This window comes from Belonocnema kinseyi, chromosome 5 (assembly GCF_010883055.1).
Source record: "Belonocnema kinseyi isolate 2016_QV_RU_SX_M_011 chromosome 5, B_treatae_v1, whole genome shotgun sequence".
NCBI classification, from domain to species: domain Eukaryota; kingdom Metazoa; phylum Arthropoda; class Insecta; order Hymenoptera; family Cynipidae; genus Belonocnema; species Belonocnema kinseyi.
The window spans coordinates 26,982,085-26,987,570 of record NC_046661.1 but is presented as its reverse complement, the minus strand read 5'-3'; positions in this window follow the sequence as shown (position 1 = coordinate 26,987,570).

Here is a 5,486-nt window from a genome sequence, read left to right as displayed (position 1 = left end):
TTGAAAATTTAACAATTTTGTTGAATATTCGTTTTTTTGTCTTGTTCAATTCAATTTTTTAGCACAGTTTTTATCTGGAAATTGTACTATTCCATTTTTGTTGAAAACTTTATCCTGTACATTTTATTAGTTAAAACACCAATTTTTTGATAGAAAATTAATTTATTTTGTTGAAAAGTAAAGTTTTGGGTTGAAAATTGATTTATTGTGTAAATTAGATTTTTTTCCTAAAATTAAAAAAACTGCAAAATAAAAAAATCGCCTTAAAATCGTCCTGATTCCTTTTTTTTAATTTTTAAAATCTTTTCAAATACTCACATAAAATTAATTTTTCAAACTAAAAAATCATTTTCAATTTTCTTAGCAATCACAACAATTTTTGTTATTCTTTTTGAATATTTTACAATTCTCAAAAGCTTTTTTTTTTAAATCTGCAAAAATCTACATCGTGTTTCAAATTATTTCAAATGATAAATCTTCAACAACAAAAGAAGTTTTAATTTTTGATTAAAAACTCTTGAACCTTAAAAATAAAAGCGTAATTTGTATTTTTTAACCAGAAATCTCTCAAATGTTAAAGTCATAAAAATTTTTTAACGGTTATTTCGTATTTTAAAATAATTTAATTTTAAAAATTTTAAAATTAAAAGGTGTTAAAAGTTTGTGTTTTATACGTATGAATTATTGAGCGTTTAAATGAAATATTTCTGAATTCAAATTTTTTTTCAAAGCAATTGTATGTATTTCTGAATTGGATCAGAGATTTTTGGAAAAAAAAATAATTCAGATCTGGGACACGCCATTATGCAGTTTTTTTAATTTGAGGAAAAAAATCTAATTACCACAATAAAACAAATTTTCAACCCAAAAGTTTACTTTTCAACAAAATAAATTAATTTTCTATCAAATAATTGGTGTTTTAACTAATAAAATGTACAGGATAAAGTTTCAAACAAAAATGGAATAGTATAATTTCCAGATAAAAACTGCGCTAAAAAATTGAATTGAACAAGACAAAAAACGAATTTTCAACAAAATTGTTAAATTTTCAAGGGAAAACGTGAATTTTTGGCCAAGAAGATTAATGTTCTATACAAAAAAAAACGATTTTCCAACTTAACCAATATAAACGATTAATTTTTAATCAATCATATAATAGTTACATTTTCAGAGAAAGATAAATAATTTAATTTTAAAGTAAAAAAGACGAATTAGCTACAAAAAATTGACATTTTTAAGCGAAAAATATGAGTTTTCAATGAAAGAGTTAAACTTTTAACCAAATAGTTAAATTTTCAATCATAATTAAAAAACCTTGTTGAAAAAACGTATTTTTTTGACAAAGTAGTTCAACTCTTAGTGAAATAATCGAATTTCAAGCCCAAGAAGATGTACAGTTGATATTTTAACCAAAAAATTGCATTTTTGACCAAAATGACAAAATTTTCAACCAAAAAGATTAAATTTCTACTAAATAAGGTCAATTTCCAACAAAATCCATGAACTTTCAACGAAATTATTTAATTTAAAAAACAAACAGAGTATTTCCACCCAAAACTTATAATTTTAATTTTTAACAATATATTTGCATTTACAACAGAACGATTTTACAACCAAAACATATTTATAGTTCATAATTCAACCGAAAGATGTAATTTTTAACCAAAAAGTATAAATTTTCCATAAAACAATTTAATTTCTACAAAGAAAGACGACCTTTTAACAAAACACATGATTTCTTAACCAAAAATGATATTGATTGATTGTCAGTTTCAAAAATGTATTTTCAACGAAAGAGATGAACCTTCAAATAAAAAAAAATGGACTATTATAATATAACATAATTATAACATTATCATTATTAATATACGTAGATATTTATATATATAATAGTATTAATATTTATATAATATATATTTTATACATGAAATAACATAACCTCAAAATATACGCATATCAAGAGGCGCGCGATCTATTTAAATCATGAGAATCGTCAGCATCGAAATCTGGAAATATTAAAATCCCAATCTCCTGAATTTATTTCAAAGCAGTTAGCTGTTAGCAGATAGATATATAAATAGAATCGACGAAGTGCTCCGACCGGCAATCGTGCATCTTCGAGTTTTCAAATTCAGAAGAGGAGAAATGGGTTGCGGGCGCAACTCAGTCATTTACAGCGTCTCCTACTATATTCACACGGACATGGCCCTGTCATAGTATTGGACCGCATCTCGTTTCAGATCTGGGATCACTGCACGTGCTACTGCTTGCCCATGGTTCGCCCCTTTATGCAACAGTGCAATGTCGCCAATCTTCGGAACTTTTTAAACTGCGCTTGCGTCGCGCCGACAACCCCATTGGTCACTGTCAGCGCCCTGATTTTGAATTATATAATTATTCAGTTTTAATATTTATAATAAAGAATGATTGCGAAATGCCAAAATAGAAATTTCCTAATCCTAAAATAAGATTCTAGAGAGACAGATACAAAAAATTAGATTTTAATGAAAAAGAGGTTATGAATTCTGAGTTCAGAGAAATTTATCATTTTTGTTTGTCCCAATGATTAATCTCGTCTCTGTCCTGTTTTGAAATTAATTTTTTTTTAAACAAAATAATTGTTTAAAGAAAGAAAAAGAAACAGGCAGAAAGATTAACTGTTTAAATAATACTATAATATAATAATACTTTATGTATTTACATGTCACTATTTGAAATGAATACAGCTATTTTTAAAGTTAATTAAATCATTATTAATTGTTAAAATGCATTCAATCAATCATTCCACTGTAACTCATTAAAGTTTTCAAAGTTTTCATTAATAACACCTAATTTAAAATCTATTGTTTTTCTATCAAACTTTTTATGAATCACTATTCCACTATTCTTATAAATATATTACTTATTTCTTTAGAGTTTTAAATATTGAAAAAATTCGGAATAAAATCTAAATTCCTAAGAAATCTGAAGGTGCTAACGTAGAACAAGTGAAGAATATACAAACGTGGACGTCTGGGTCTCACGACCTGAGATCAAAGTGAGTGGCTTACTGCTCCGCCCACTAACCAGTAATTCCCTGAAAGTCACAATGGTGCAGATGCAATCAGCTTGCACATTAACATTTGACGAGTTTATGAACTCTGATGAATCTTCTTAGCTGAAATCACTCAAATTTTTGAACGCCATGCACAGGCTCAATTATTATTTTTAAAATCTGAAAATATATATATATCCCCTATGCAGATTCAGTTTCTAGTATTGAATGGTCAAAATTCAGAAACACGTTATTTTGGACCAACCTAATTGGCCAATTGTTCAGCTTTGTATAAAATTCCATATCCTGCCAAAAATCTATTTCAAAATTAATGGTTAATGGACCCTAGGTGCAGAAGATGACATTGACATTGAGATTGTCGATCTCCTAATTCTGCAGTCTGTATTCAATCCCTCTAACATGTTTTAATGCATTCGCGGACTTTTTAGAACAAGAAGGTCTCGAGGTTTGTCCTGAAAAATCAAATTGATTCTTTTTAATCGGCGGAATATTGATACCTTTAACACAGGATATACCCTTTCACTGAACAACATCCTAAACTCCTCCCTCCAAACTGGTATGGTTTTCATCCAATCATCCTCAGGATCATTGATTCCTCAAACGACTTACTCATTCTTTTTTTAGGTAAATTAATTTTTATCCTGCTTTCGACTATATCGTGACCAGCTTATGAGTTTTTCGAGTGTTTTTATATTAGGTAATTTTCCCTCTTGCGTGATTCCTTTCTCCACTATGACTGTGTTTTCTAGAGCTCTACTGGTTACTTCTTGACTGGTAATCGGGAATAGTCTAGATAAACAGTCCATAGCTTTAGTTTTTTTTACCTTTAACGTACTGGACTTCATACTTGTAATGCTCTAATCCGAGTCTCCATCTAGAAGGCCTGAGCTTGACTTTTTCACGTTATGGAGCCATAACAAGGCCTTGGGATTCACCTGAATTGTACATTTTTTCCTAATAAGTATTCACAGAGACATTTGACCGCACATGCCATAGCGAATAATTCCTTTTCACTGTTAGTGTACTTTTCTTCTGCCTTGTTCCATGTTCTTGATATAAAAAAGCATGGGTACCCGTTCTGTGATAGTACTGCACTCAATTCTTGGATGGATGCGTCTGTAGTTAGCGCAAAAGTTTTCTTGAAGATTGAGGATTGTGGTACTGGTAGTATCCTACCAAACCCAAATAAGACTAAATTTTCTTCACCGTTGTAAGGATTTTAAAGTTCTTGCCGCTTCAGTTTTTGCATTTCGTTGTTCCTAATTTTATTCCTAATGCCTGTATGCTTTCAAACACTTGAATCAAGCTTTTGTTGTTTTTGTCTAGGGGTTTTTATATAATTACTATGTTATCTGTACACATAAAGCATTATGTGCCAATCAGGCCTCTAAAGGCGTTGTCCATCATTTGTTGGAATGTGGCTGGTGCGTTCTTTAAGCCGTAAGACATACGATTGTGTTTGTAAGGACCTTCAGATGTTGTAAATATAGTATGTTTTTTAGATGCTTGGTTAATTGAGATTTTGTGGAAATCTGCACCCATATCAAAAGCAGACACAAGTTTCGACTATGTCTCTTGGTCAGTATATTTATTAATGTGTCTTTAATTGATGCTCAGACGTAGCTTGATTCCTTTTTTGGGTAGTACCCAACGTGGGGAGCTAAACGTAGATTGGAAATATCTCATGGTTCCTTTATCTAAAAGTTCCTGAATGCGTTCCAGGGTAAATTTTCTGTCGGCTTCTGGTAACTTATGTGATCATGGATTCACCATGTTTCTTGCATTTAGCGAAATTTCGTACTCTGTTATTTCCGTACGTAGTACTAGTTCCCCAGGTAGTGTAAATACCTCATTATGATTTTGTTAATTTATTATCGAATTGAAGGTTCTATGTGGTTTAACTTTAATATTTTCTAAAGTTCTAAAATTCTATAAAAGCCTTTGAAGCCTATGGTACATTCGTTACTTCGTTTTTTGTGAGTTTCGTCTCCTGTATATTGACGATTTTTTCACATTTTATTTCATATGATACTTAAAACAGGGTTGATTCATAGTTATAAATTTTTATCAATAATTGTCCTGGGTGTATAGAGTAAAGGCCTTCTATGATCTGTTTATTTCCTTCGATTCATGCGTTTGAATCAATATTCTATGGAATTTACGTGGCTTCTGTTGTCTTATGTAGGTTATTTTCTATATAAAACGTTTTTCTGAACTTAATGTTTTAATAGTTGCCTAGGATGCTGTACTCTTTTATTGGAATTAAATATACTCACAAATCCACTAATAAGCTGTATACTCTTCCATCTCGTCGTTTTCTCATATAGATAGGCGTTTTCCGCATATATTTCATATTCTGCTGTATGCTTGTAGGCCTCTTCCTCCTCTATTTCTTCCTGAGTCATTTGTTGTACGTCTAAAAAGCTTTTTT